Below are 15,199 nucleotides of genomic sequence, written 5' to 3'. Positions count from 1 at the left end.
TGTTTGTGGCACACCCGTGTCTTGGCCTTTGCCCACTTGTACATTTCAGAGCTCTGGCTTCTTGCTTCTCCTCTCATATCAAAGCTTCCTTGTCTCTGTTTCCAGTCTCTCGAGATCCTGCTCTCTTTCTGCAATGGTGTGATAGTTGGTGACAAACGATACTTCACATTAATGTGGTCTAGTTACCTTGTCAAAGTCTGTCCAGGTGAAAGTCACCTCTCGGAAATTCAGAGCAGACTCATTGGGACTGTGCACGGTTTTACACCTAGTCTCTTAACTGAAGGCCATTGCCAATGACTTCAGTGTCTTGCTCTAAATTGGCGTTTCTGAAGATTTAGGGATGGGTCCATTTGTGACAATACATCCCATTTCATATGTGAACACCCACTTTTTATGTACATTTGAGACATTTCTAGAGGTCCAAGATAAGAGACAGTGAACTTGTAGGTGGGTTCAATCCATAGTAGTGGTAAGGATAATGGTGGAGAATAGGGAAAAACAAGGGTGAAAGAAACCTAACAGATTGCCAAGAAAAATGCTTGTCCTCCATTTGGCTGAATTCCACCTCAGAAAATGCTCTGTATGGGAAATAAAAGGAGGGAATGCATTATATTATGAACTAATGGTCTTATCTTTAATAAATTGAATGATTGTATTATAAATAATACATAACATATAAAGCCAAAAACCCTTGTTCTGTAGACCAGTTTATTTAGCTGCTAAGATATATATTCTCGTCCACTTTCTTTCTTCCCATTAAAAGAATCTGTTTCATTGAAAAAAAATACAGTATCTTTCTGACATAAATTCTGATGTCATTTTTCAGAAATGTGAAAGCTGATGAAAACATAAGGCTTTCTTACAAAGGCCTTGCAAACCAGCTGGTTAATATTTACCTGAAAGAACAAAAGAGGATGTAAAATGAGACAGCGTGTGTTTGGGGAGGGGTAGAAATAAGGAGGTGTTGATTCTACTTCCTGGTCTTTCGCTAACTAGCTGTGTTACCTTAGGCAGTTAAGTTACCTCTCAGCCTCTCTGACTTATACATTTGAAAACTGTGCTATTTTGATTGGAGGATCACTAAATTCCTTTCTCCACATGAGGTGAAACCTCTCAGGGCTGTCAGGATCTTCAAAATTCATCTTTTCTAACCTCCTGCCAAAACTGAGTACCAAAACACACAATGCCACTAAGATACTTTTCTGGTATTTTTCGTGAAAGACTTGCAAGGAAAGAGAGTCTCCAACTTGTCTCTGTAACAGTCTATAGTTTAGCAACCCCTACCATCCTGGTGTTCTTCCTTATACATTGAAGGTTGTAGCATGTGTTAAAGAACACACACACACACACACACACACACACACACACACAAACACCCCTGACTGCAGAGGACTATTCAGATGCAACAGGTGCAATGAGTTATAGATCTTACAAAGAACACAAAGAAGCACCCAGTCAGCAGGAACAGCGGTTGCCAAGAATTTAATTCATCAGTACAAATCCAAATTTACAAAGAACTAATCCCACATAATGGATAAAGGACAAAAAAGGAGGATTAATGGCCGGGTGGGGGAGAGGGGGTTTCTGAAAATTCACATCTCAACTCCCCATTTGGTTTGCTCCATTTTCCTTCATTTCCCAGCGGACCTTAATTTATTTTTCTTAAGAAAAATAGAGTGGACCATGCTGAATAGTTGCAACCTAAGAACATGTATGTGCTCGACGGCTCTGAAGTGGGTTTGAATGTCACTGGGTGTGGAATAACATTTGGGTTGGGAGTGTGGGACAATCACAGTGGAAAATAATGACTCTCTTCCTCATGACTTGTATTGCCCCTGCAGAGTTAGGGCAAAATCTGTTTCTCAGCCTTCTTTCTCTCAGCCATGGAAAGAATACACTTCTGGTGCTGATCCTCAATGAAAGGCTCAGTCTGCCACCCAACAACATTCTCTTCGAGACTCGCTATCATCTCTTTACTGACCAGGTTGGAGATCTGCCCTGTTGTGCTGGTTTTAGACTTTTTTTTTTTTTTTTTTAGCAGCTGTGCCTTGGGGAAGACCCAGGTCAAAAGGAATAGAAGGATAATGGCTTCTCTGCGAATGTCTCTACCTTGGACTCCTCTGATTTTCCAGTATTCTTTTTAATCACTTTGTTGGATTTTCTCTATGTGTCCCTAAATGTTTATCTCCTCAGACAGGAGACCCATTCTCTACCCTTCTCACTGTGTACTTTCCTGTTTGCTGATCTTATCCACGCCCATGACTCTAACAATATACCTGCAGAGATGGCCTCCAAATCTTCAAATTTGGTTCTCACTTTTCTCTCCATCTTCTAATTCCATATAGGAATATGGTTCATTGAACCTCGCTTTCTGGATGTCTCACAGCCACATCAAATGCAACTAGTTCCAAGTTGATCCAATCTCATCATATCTCTCTTCAAACAAGACCTGTGCCTCCATTTCAGTTGTCAAGGAAGGGGATTCATGTCAAAACCCAAGTCACCAGTTTTGTTTCTATTCCTATTAAGGCCCCGATTTCCCTTCTTATTTTTCCGACTTTTTTTACTTTCCTGAGCCCCTCACTAGGTTTGCCATTTCTTCCTCTGTTCTCCCCCACACACTGAGAACATGTTTTTGTATTAATTCCTTCTCTCTCTCTCTCAAACTCTCTCTCTTTCTCTCTCTCACCTTCCCTCTCTCTTTCTTTGTCACCAGCTATCTTCATTGATTTTGAAAGGAAAAAAAGCTGGAATATGCTAAATGTAACTTCCATTTTAATGATGTGTTAATATTCCTGTGTACCCTATAAAAGTGTGAGATTCTCAAGGCCAGGCTTATCTGTAGCAGAAGCATCTAGCATAATCTTGAACATCAGGTCTCAAACTAGTGCTTAAGGGCAGACTTCAGCCCTTGGATGAGATTGTTTGGACCTGAACGCTGCATTGTTTTGTTAGCAAAATTATTTATTGACTTTTAAAAATCAGTACATTTCATATAAGCTCTGATAGTCAAGCTTCCCTTGAATAGTCAGAATGGCAGATAATACTGGACCTCTAGCCCTGCTCAGCAATGATGGATGGGGCAGAGTAGTGGGTACCAACTTTAGACAGAGCAGGTCTGCTTCATTGTGCCACTCTGCCCATCCCTCCATAGTAATCCCCAAACCCAGCCCACTTCCTCGTTTAAATCACCTACCGGGTCTCTGTAGGCATTTGAGTTTGTGGTTCTTAGTTGTCTCCAATGTACCTGTTCAGAAGCAGCTTATTGAGTGAACACTGCCTTGCTATATGCAATCCAAACTCTATGGGTGGTACACGATGCCAAAGATTTCCTACTCCAACATTCCCATTTAGATGTTAAAATCTCTACAGAAGGTTTAGGGATACATTTCAACTCCTGACAATTACTTCAGTTGCATGAAACCTTTTGCGAGGACCGGTTTCCTGCATTCATAGGCAGTTCATCCCTGCCTGGCCAGAGAGCTTTAATTGTTGGAAAGGTCTTTCTCGTATTGAGCTGAAATCAATTAGAAAGCACTATAAGGACATGTAGCAAAGTGCTGAGTGGTATGGTGCAGACTTCTAAGTGCAATATGAGTGTTCAGGGGAGCAAGTGATCACATCAGTTTGGGGAGTGGGAAAAGATTATAACTGGTTCTTTGAAATAGGTGAACTTAATATGGGCGTGAAAGGATATTAGGATTTTGCCAGAGAAGAATTTGCAAGTGAAGAAAAGAGTGAAGAGAGACATTGGCATGGGGTTTCCTACTAACAGCTAAGGTGGTCCAGGTGGGCTGATACATATAAACAGGGGAGAGAAGATGGTAGGGGTCTTCAGGGTGAAGGCTTGGGAGTTCTGAAGAAGGGCTGGTTTAAGCTTGCAGGTCTTTCTTCTAACTCCTACTTACTGCTCGTTTCCATTTCTGCCACTTCTAACTCTCCTCTCCATTGCCTCAGCTTCAAGTTTAAATTGTCTCATGTCCAAGACACTGATGCAACTTCCTTGGCTCATCCCCCATCTATGATCTTGCTCTCTTCTAATTCATCTTGCCCAACAAGGACAGGACAATATTCCTAAAATAAATAACTTTCTGATTAGGTAATTCCCTGTTAATGTTACCTGGTTGATTGTTTTTTCCTTTTTACCTAATTCTAAACCCCTTTTGCAGAGTTTTAGTGACATAACCCCATGCTATCCACACAATCTTATTTTCTACCTACATTTCCCACTGTAGCTAAAAGGGGTTCCTTGCAACTATATGTGTACTTGCACACATACACCATGGCATGGACATTCCACTTAGGAGACCTGGGCGAGCGAGAAATTTGTCTTCAACTCTTACTAGCTGAGTGGCATTGCATAAATTCTTTAACTGAGTCCCAGTTTCAAAATAATTTTTTAAAAATAGGATTAATATAGCCAGTCTCATAAGATTTTTGAGAAGCTTGAACCCAAGGGGTTTTTGTTCTTTGAAGCCCTTTCTACTCTCTTAAACAGAACCAAGCATTCCTCCTTTCAACATAGTCCTTGCCCAGAACTCCAATACATCTCTTAATAGACTTCATTTCAATTACTTGATAGTAATAATAACTAACCCCTCTGAACATGATTTTTCATGTGCCAGGCAATGTGATTAAGCACTTTTATGTACTTTTTTCCCCATCTAAATGTCACTGGTCCCCAGGTGACTGCTAGCAAGCAAATGGGGACCTCAATCACACAACTACAAGGAAATGAATTCTGCCAACAACTTGAATGAGCTCGAAAGTGGGTTCTTCCCCAGTTGAGCTTTCAGACAGGAACATATCTCAGCTAAAAACTCAAGCAGAGCCCCCGCCTGGACTCCTGACTCATGGAAACTGTGAGACAATAAATGTGTTATTTTTAAGCTGCTAAGTTTGTGCTCAATTAGTACACAACAGTAGAAGACCAATCCAGTGATTGATAAATGTTTGTCAAATGAACGAATGAACCAAAATCCTCTTGTATATGCTCTATATGCTATTTGTATGTGTTCATATGTAATTTTCTCATACTCCTTCTTTATCTTTGATGGCCCTATTTTTCCAAATTTACTCATTCAAAGCATATGCATACTTTATGACTATTCTCCCAAGAGTCCTCATCCATAGCTTTTATCTCCAGGGAGCTCAGGTCTAGGTGGTGCCATTCAGAGCTTCTCAATGATGTCCTGCTTGGTCCCATGACTCCCTGGCTTCCAAGGTAGATTTGTGAGAAAATTTTCTATAGCTGATAGTTGCAATAATGACAAGGACTACTGAGCTTGCCAAGAGAAAGAGCACAAAGTGATAAGAGAAAGTGGACACAGCACTGGCCATCATTATTTACACTGGTGGAATAGAGGAAAGAATTCCTGAGCCAAAAAAGAAAAGAAAGAAAGAAAAAGAAAGAGAGAGAAGTAAAGTAGTCTGGAATAATACGCAAACCCAGGAATCAAGCAAGTAGCATTTTAAGAGCTACCCATCACATAGGAAGCCCTCATTTTGTTTAATTTTGCACCTCTGTTTTCTATACTACCATTCCTGCCAAGAACATTGAAGAATGTCTTGCATTTTGCAAACTATTTTTATTTACATGATCATATCACAAGTCAATAAAATAGTTGTTATTATTATTCTCATTTTATAAATGTGCAAACCAAGGTATGGGAACATGAAATAACTTGCCAAATATTCACTCATCTACTCTATTGATAGAACCAATACCCTTACCCAAATCTCTGACTCCCAATGTCCTGTCCTGCTAATGATCCACAAAATAAACATGAGGTATTAATATGTGGACAAAGATAATTCAACCATATTTTGTGCTGCTGCCTGGCTTAGAGTCTGAGACAGGTAGAGGGGGTGGAAAAGACAAAGGGAGAAGGAAAAGGCTCTGTTAAACAGGGCCAGTGAGTAAGACATAGACATAGAGTTCTTCAGACCACAACATTCAAGAACCTCCATGTTCATAAGAAACATATGAGACTGAAATAATATTACCAGTAAAGAAAAATGTGCATGTACAAATGAGATAACACATTTTCCCATGGCAGTAGCTACAAAAAAAGTTTAGGAATTCCCTGTGTTAAAACTACCATGAAAATGGTAGCTGCCTGGACAAAACACTGCATACAGCATTGGGAGCGGGGATGGGGATGAGGAAATTCAATGATCTAGAGCTGGTAGAAGAGGGCTGGAGGAGAATATTCTAGGTCTTCTGAGGTGCTCCAAGGGGCAAATCTATGAACTTCTCCCCAGAAAGCTGGAGATGCCATACTTGCCTCGGGTAACTTAATTTCATACAGAAGACATGACAGAGCCAACAGTTACTGATCTAGTTGGCTAGCTTCTGGAATGCAACACACCAGAGATGGATTGACTTTCAATAAAAGGGGATTTATTTAGTTAACATATAGTTCTTCAGAGGAAAGGCAGCTAACTTTCAACTGAGGTTCTTTCTTATGTGGGAAGGCACAGGGCAATCTCTGTTGGCCTTCTCTCCAGGCCTCTGGGTTCCAACAACTTTCCCCAGCGGTGATTCCCCTCTGCATCTCCAAAGGCCTGGGCTGAGCTGTGAGTGCTGAGATGAGGTATGTTGAGCTGCTTGGGCTGTGCTATGTTGAGCTCTCTCATTTAAGCACCAGCCGATTAAATCAAACATCATTCATTGCAGCAGGCACGCCTCCTAGCCAACTGCAGATGTAATCAGCAACAGGTGAGGTTCACACACCATTGGCTCATGTCCAAAGCAATGGAAGTAGGTACCTTCACTTAGTCAAGCTGACACCTGAATTAACTACCACAGTTACCCAACTGTTATTATAGATAATTGAGTAAAAGCTTTTCTGTCTCCAGATCAAATATCAGTTATCAATAAATTGCTTATTCTGCTGCTGACAATTGTATATTCAATCCAATAGACTTTTGCTTTTCTTGTTAGGGACACAAAACAATAGTGATAGTAATGATGATAGTGATATATATTGAATGATCTAGGTGTCGGGCATTGTGCTGCAGGGTTTACAGATTTGATTTTATACAATCATCACAATAATTTTGAGTGATTTTAATTTTTATCTCCATTTTGTAGAGGAAGAAAACAAGGTCTGGGGAGGTTCAGTGACTTGTTGGAAGACACACAGCTAGGAAAGTGTAAAGCAAATTTGGGTGAAGACTCTATAGTCCTCTGGCTCTTAATTGCTGAACTATATAAACATTGAGCTAAATCATTACCTAGCTTTATGACTGCAGAGCTATACAATCATAGAGCCCTATGTCCTTGAAGCTATGTGACATGGAGCTCTGTGACCATGAATCTATATGAGCACTGAGTTCCACACAGCTGGCTTTGGTTATAAAAATAAAACATTTTCAGTTTAGCTGTCTCACTTTGTATATATATTTTAAATGACCTAATGGTAACAATAGGCAAATAAATGCCATTGGGGCTTTAAACGAACACACAATGTGGAATCTGAAGTCTTGTCTCTGTGCCTTACTAACTGTGGGTAAGTAAGTTAGTTGATCAATTAAAGTCAACAAATGATTATTGAGCACATACTGAGTGCCAGATACCGAGCTAGATCCCATGAAGCTCAAAAGGGGAAGACAGATCTCAAACAAATAGAGATGAATAAGTGTCATAGATAGAGCACTTTGGAAGCATCTATCCAGGGAATCTGCCCTAGTCACTTAATGGCTTTGATACAACCTTAGTTTAACTATTTAAAGAATAGAGATGACAGTCATACCTTCCCTACACATCTCTTAAAAATCAAACATTAATGTATATGATGTACTTTGTAAATTGTTAAAAAATGGTTAAGTAATAAAAATTATTATTATTTGGAATTGTTGCTTTTCATAGATTGATAAGATCCCTTCTGAGTTATTAAGTTTCATGTTATACATTACTTGTCTGTAAGTGTCTGCTCTAGTTTGCTAGCTGCTGGAATGCAATATACCAGAAATGGAATGGCTTTTAAAAAGGGGGAATTAAATAAGTAGCTAGTTTACAGTTATAAGGCTGAGAAAATATCCCAACTAAAGCAAGTCTATAAAAATGTCCAAATTAAGCCACCAATAAGAGGTTACCTTCACTCAAGAAAGGCCGATGAAATTCAGGGTTTCTCTCCCAGCTGAAAGGGCGCATGGCAAAGTCTCTTGTTTTGTTTCCTGAAGCTCCCCGAGAGGTGTTCTTCATCCTTAAAAGTCGCTGCTGGTGGACTCTCTGCTTTGTGGTTCTGTGGTCTGCTGTGGCTTTCTCATGGCTCTAAAAAGGGAATTTCTCCAAAAATGTTTCCTCTTTTAAAGGATTAATAGATGGAGTCCCAACTCCATGGAAGCCATCTGATTAAAAGTTGCCACCCACAACTGGGTGGGTCACATCTCCAGGGGAACAATCAAAATGCTCCCAACCAGTAATATTGAATGAGGACCAAAGGACATGGCTTTTCTGGGGCCCACTACCGATTTAAACCAGCACAATATCATAACTCTCAGTTTGCAGTTTTGAGAAATGAATTCTTAGAAGGTGTAACTCAATGCTGCACAGTGCCCAAAATGTGGATATTAGCCAGCTTATGGACTTTAGAAATAATATGTAAATTAAAGGCATGAGCAGTGGGAATACAGCAGCATTTAATACCTTGAATTCATCTAAACACAAGATAATTGGTTAGGTGGAAAAGATGTGGCTTCATGACCTGAAAGTATAGTCACTTAGGGGGCTGCAAAAAAGGTGGCTGTAAGTGTTGATAAATTTAGAGGGAAATTTTACTTTTTCTTCCTCTCTCTTTTCATCTAGTTCTAAGTATTTGCCTCAAGGAAATGGAATAGTTCTGTTTACCCAAACATATATGTATTTCCCATCAACTCTGAAGTCGTGATCTTGAAGTGAAACCTCAAACCTGAATTTCCAATAGGATCAGTTGGAAACTGATGTTTGATGTAGGGAAGGAAAAGCTTTTACTCAATTATCTATGATAACAGCAGGGGAAATGCTGAAAATTACTGACACAGTAAATGGATTTTTGCATAAATGATTTCTGTTTTCAAGTTTACCTTAGTGTGAAAGACCATTATTATGGGACTACCCCTCTATCTCATTCTCTTGTGTTTCAAAGATGCCAAGACAGATTTATTTTGGCAGTATTGAGGGGGAGGGAGACAATGGGCAAATCGCAACCATAGATTATTTAGTTTTAATCGTCTGATGACTCCCAACATGTGATTTTCCTCAGTTTGGTGAACAATGCTTGGTATAATTATACAAGGGATGCTGGACTCTTAAACGCAGTGGATATTTCTGTCCTATTTTTCCCTTTTAAAAAAAAGCAGTTTTATTGAGATATGCTTTATATAGCACAAAATTCAGTAGTTTACAGTGTACACTTCACTGGCTTTCAGTGTATTTATAGAATTGCATAATTATGACTGTAACCTAAATTTAGAACATTTTTCACCAGCCCCCAAAGAAACCTAGTATTCATGTGCAGTCACTCTCCATTCCCAGCCACATCTATCCTCCACCTTCCAGCCCTGGGTAGCCACTTTCTTTCTCTATAGATTTTCCTATTCTGGACAATTAGTATAGATGGTATCATGGAAGAGGTGGTCTTTCATGACTGGCTTCTTTCAGTCAGTATTATGTGTTTGGAGTTCATCTATGGTGCTAGCATGTGTTAGTCCTTATTCCTTTTCATCACCACATAATATTCCACTACATGGTAAGACCATGTTTTGTTTATCTATCTCCTAGCCTCCGTGGGTAACTCCTCAGAAATCCTTCTTCCCTTGATTTTTGTCATGCCACTTCTGGTTTTCCTCCTGTATTTCTCCTGCCTCTCCATCTTGGGCTCTTTCGTGGAACATAAAATCTGATGTTCTTCAGATTTTATCACTCTTAAGCTCAGCTCGAGCACCTCCTGCCCTGATTGCCATCTTTTTGAAAGCCCCACACATCACACCTCTGATAAATTTATTAAAAAGCAGAAGGGCTCCTTTCCCATTAGGGATCCAATGTGCTCAGCCTTGTCACAGTGTGACTGATAAAAATATTTGCTCTTGTAATTAACACTATTTAGGCCCTAGGGGACCCTGTCTATGTTTTTTGGTTCCACATCATCTACACAAAAGGTATCTGGTTCCATGTCCCATAGAGGTGTGTAGATTGTGCTGTTGTGGAAGTCAAAGATTGGCTGGTGCTGGTCTGGAGAACAGAATAGGGAGCATGTGAGCAGCAGAAATGCTTAGATAAAAGAAAAGACCTGGTAATGTAGCTGAATTTTCCTTTCAAATACCGTGACTGCGGCTTCTTGCATCATAAAGTGTCATTTCCCCCCAATACTGAGTATCCATTTTCTTGCTTCTCTTCACTTACCAATTCATGTTCTGCAGATACTCATGAATTAAGATGGGATTGCAATTGTGGAGAGGAGAGAAGCTGTTTGCAATATTAAATGATTCATTGTGCTTCTACATTTGTATATATGTAGATATTGATGTAATCTTTACGCTGCTCAAAGGATCTAGATACTTCTTTGAGATAATGAAGTTAAAATCTTTGGCAAGATTTTCTATATATTTTGTATATTACAATGTTAGAACATGTTTAAAATTAATGGTTCATTTCTGGAAACAAGTAGTGATTTAAGGATTTTGTTGACATTTCCAGTTGCTACTGCCTCCATTTTCTATTTTGACATTACTGTGAAAAGAACATGAATTAAACTAAATCTTGATTGTAGCAACATGATGAGTGATTTTGTTGAAATGAAGACAGGAAAATAAATTCCATGGGATGAATTTATAATAACTGATGAAGTGTGTATGTCTTTTTTATCCCTCCTTTGCACATTTCCAGCCCATTAACAGAATACCCAGACATGCAAAATAATAACTGAACTCAGTTGTCTTATTAATTTTTGCCACCTTTCAGTCACATAAAAAACATAATTTCATACATTTAGAAAGTCTATTATTTTGGATGTATATTTGTCTGAGTTCAGCTAGTGACTGTTCTATAAATCTAATGGAGGAGGGGAGGGCGGGTATATGATTTGGGAATGAAATGAAGGGGCTGTACAGAGTCAATGGTTGAGTGTAGACCTAAACCATTGGGGTCACCCAACTGAGAAGAAAGGTCAGCAACACTGTCCATGAAGGGGACACGGGTCCAGGGATATGAGGGAGAAGTGGCTGAAATAGGTACTTATTATGAGAAAGTGTGGGTGAGAGCCAACCTTTTTTTAAAAAGAAAAACATTTTCAAAAGTTTCAGTAAATTCAATAAACCAAATACATTAAGGTGATTTTGGCCTCACACAGCAGAAGACTAATTCTAAGTGGCTTAAACAATAAAGAAATGTTTTATCACATACAGAGGTATAGAGGCTCCGGTATTGGTTATTCAACAGCTCAATGATATTATCAAGAACTCAGGTCAGGATCTCTTCACCTTTCACCTCTGCCATTTTTGTTTTCTCGTCAGTCTGAATGCCCTCTTGGTTGCAAGATGGCTCCTGTGGTTCTAGATAGCACAGCCAGGCATTGACAATATCTAGAGATGAAAAGAGATCATCTTTAATTTTGCCTTTTCTGCAAAGGAAAACTTTCCTACAATCCTCCAGCACATTTTCTCCTATACCTCCTTAGCTTGAATTACATCCTTGCCATGATCTAAGCCAATGACTGTCAAGGGGAAGGATTCAAGACCCACTCCTGGGGCTGGAGCTAGGGGCACACTTCTCTTAAATCCTTTAGCTATTAAGAAGGGGGAAGTGAGGGAAATGAGTGTTGTGTAAGCAATCCATAGTATCTTGGTCTACCCATGTGTCTTTACCCTGCACTTCTGACTCAGAAATTTTGCCAAAGCAAATATATCTACCTTTCCCAAAACGCTGGAAAGAGAAAGAATGAATTTCAAATGAATTAATCAGTTTTTTGTGTCGGCTCATTTGTATATTGGAAACACAGTCAACGGGCCCTTCTCTGTGGGTTGGGTATAAGTTATGGAGCCTGGTAGAGTAGTTCAGGGGCGCTGAAGATTAATTGCATAATGCATAAGTGATTAAGTTTAATCACTGTATTTTCCCCTCTTTGACAAAGAGCAGCCTAGGTGGGGTTTGCCAATCGTGTCAATCTGTTCTAGCTTCTAGGCCAGTAGTATTCATGGTTATATGGCCCTGGAGTCGCATTTTCTGTCACTATTAACCAAAGGAGCCCCATGAGCCTAGTATAACACAATATTCTAATAGAGAAATGAAAGGTCTCACAGCCTTGCAGGTTGAGGAAGGACCTACACTTAGCCTGTTAGCTTTTTGCCTAGGAGTGAGATGTCCTCAGACAAATCTCCAAGCATGGCTTTTTATCCAGAGGGAAAGAAACTGGTCAAACCAGTTTATTTTTAATCCTTTGCTTTCCCGTCACCATTTTCTCACTTTGAAAACATTTTCAGACCCTCTTGCAGGCACAGTCACACCAAAAAAGCAAACCAATTGAACGGAATGATTCCTATATGTTCAATTCAATTTCAAGTATGTTTTTGAGCACCTACTATGAGTAAGTAAGCCACCATAGTAGGTATTGTGGGGAAAGCACCAACAAAGCAAGCACACCATTTTGCACACATTTTCTGGGAACATGATTATTTTCATAGTGCTAAGATATGTTTTGGGATGTAAGATGTGAAATGAATGAAAGATTTCCTTGTCTTCAAGGTGCATGCGCTTTGGGGCTGCAGGGATGTAATACAGATGAGTGAATAATTCGCTGAGTTCCATTATGATATATCAAATTAATACTGGTTGCTGTGGGGTCAAAGAGACAGCCAAACCAAGGACAGAAAGAAAGTGAGAGAAGCTATTGTCCTTGGAATGAAATTTAGGTGAGTATTCAAGGGAAAATAAGAGCTTGCCAGATGGTCTTGAGTCTCAATTTTCAAAAGCAGAATTAAGACATTTATACCAAGAGACAAGACAACAATGTGCCACATTCTCTAAAGGGCATCATGGAATATTTCGAAGAAGAGGGATCTTTTCTTCTGGGCTTTGGCGATTGAGTGGGATATTAATAATTAGAAATGGGCAAGGACATTCCATGCAGAGTATGCATTGTAAATGTGACTCAGATAAGACATACTATGTTATCAAATTTTTTTTCAGCCTTTTTCCTTTCCCCTACCCCTTAACAGGGAAGAATATTTTGCTTGTTGGTTCAATTCTCAGGCCCTTAACAAATTCTAAGAAGCAAGACAGGCTGAAATGATGTAGATATGAGGAGCTTAGTCAGGGAGTGAAGAGAAGCAAAAGAATCTGAATGCAAGTTTGAAGGAAATCTTTGACCAGGAGCTTAGAGGAGTAGAGAAGAAAGTCTTTGGGCTAGCCTAAATGCATGGTGAAAAATGAGAGAAATGTGTTGGAAAAGACAGTTTTTAGAAAGTGTTGCTGTGTGTTAAAAGCATGTTTTTATTTAAGTCTGCAGCAAAGATTTAATTAGTCTTATATTTATTTGGATGCTGGGCTTATGTTCCTTTGACATAGCACTCTATCAAGATGGCACTATGGGCAAATTACATAAACTAAGGAACAGCACAGGGTGGAATTGGAAGGCATCAAGTCACCCCATCTTGCCAAAGCCAAGGCTCTTTGTAAAAAAAACTGGGACAGAGGTGAGATTTATTCAGTGCCCTGGAAGACCTAAAATCCAAGGTTGGGAAGGTGGCTTGTGTCAGTGGGCTTGAGAGGGCTCTGACATTTCTGAGGGTGACTCAGTGTCAGAGCTGTGTTTTAGGACAATGACACTGAGAGCAGATACAGTGGGAGAGGGGATATAGAGTAATAAAAATCAATATAAATCAAGAAACAGATTTGGAAGAGTATTCATTTAATTATTATTTTTTTTATTTGAATAGACCACAGGTTTTGGTTTCATCTAGATACAGCGTCAAACAGCTCTACAAGATAACAGTGTGCTCGCCGAACTCATTATTCTGTCTTATTTCTGTTATTTAGGAGTGATGGAGGACTTATAAAGTGCTCAGGCTAGATCTGGAGCACAATGCAGTAGGGCAAGTTTTTACTGAACCCCCACCAGGTCGCTGGCACAAGGTCTTGAGCACCAGGCTTACCATATAATTAGAGTTACCAGATCAACACACAAGCCAGCCCCCCAATGCAGAGCAAGACGGAGGGCTGGAACTTAATGAGAGGCAGATGTCAACGGGGAGCAGATGTTTGCAGCTCTTCAGTTATATCAAATTAATCATCTCCTGACTTCAAGGTGCTTCTTGGAGTCCAGGAAATTTCCCTGTAATAAATTGCTCCTGGGAGTGATTTTAAAGTGAGAATGTGTATGCCACTGTCTTGAATGCTTTAGAACAGTTCTACCTAGAAGCATAGGAAGTTTTTTTTTTTTTTTTTTAATGCTAGGGGCAAATTTAATCCCTCAAATCTGCTTCTAAAAAATAGAGGGGTTGACTTTTTATTAAGAAAATTAGCTGCTGTCACTGCTCAACCAGTCTGCCCACCTTTTCATTTTTATTTATTTTAGCAAATAAATTCTGAAGACGCACAAAGTACCAAAGCTGTAATAGCAAGTGATAACACAGACTCTGGCCTCATGGAGCTTACAACATCGGAGGGAAGATGGGCCTTAGTCAACTAATTACTCAAATTCATCTAAATTTCAAATGTGGTAAGCTCTATGCAGGAGACTTACATGATTCTTCTAGAGAGTTAATGCAGGGATCTGATCAAGTCTGGAAAATCAGCGAAGTCTTTTCTGAGCAAGGCACAATAACAGATATCTTCCTTTTCTCCTTCTTTCCCTTTCCCCCCTACCTTCCTCCTTTCTTTTCCCTTTCTCCCTGTCTGCTTTCTTCCTTCCTTCCTTCCCTTTCTTTTCCTCTCTTCTCTTGCCCTCTTTTCCTCCCTCTCTGCTCCTTCCCTCCATCCTTCTCTTTCCTTTCTTTTCTTCTCTCCCTCCTTGTAACTCTTCTTCTATCCTCCATTTCTGCTTTTCTTCTATCCTTTCCCAAACACTTATTACAAGTTTGTTTGGAGCTCACACCTTGCACTAGGTCTGGGAGTGGGTAGAGGAGTTGGAGTAAATAGAGATGAACAAGACAGTCTCTGTTCAAAGCGCCCAGAGATGATGTATAATCAGTTGAGATCCAGAATGACAGGCATCATATT

The 15,199-nt window shown here is 39.6% G+C and overlaps 1 long non-coding RNA gene across 1 annotated transcript in view; it reads left to right on the top strand.

Annotated features, from left to right (window-relative positions):
* The window catches only part of LOC143667209 (uncharacterized), a 106,239-nt gene that overhangs the window by 78,889 nt on the left and 12,151 nt on the right, over positions 1-15,199 (top strand). The gene's annotated exons all lie outside the window — the stretch shown is intronic.

The sequence above is a fragment of the Tamandua tetradactyla genome, chromosome 2 (assembly GCF_023851605.1).
Source record: "Tamandua tetradactyla isolate mTamTet1 chromosome 2, mTamTet1.pri, whole genome shotgun sequence".
Lineage (NCBI taxonomy): Eukaryota > Metazoa > Chordata > Mammalia > Pilosa > Myrmecophagidae > Tamandua > Tamandua tetradactyla.
Note: the sequence above shows the minus strand (reverse complement) of the source record. Positions and strands in the feature narration are given on the sequence as shown.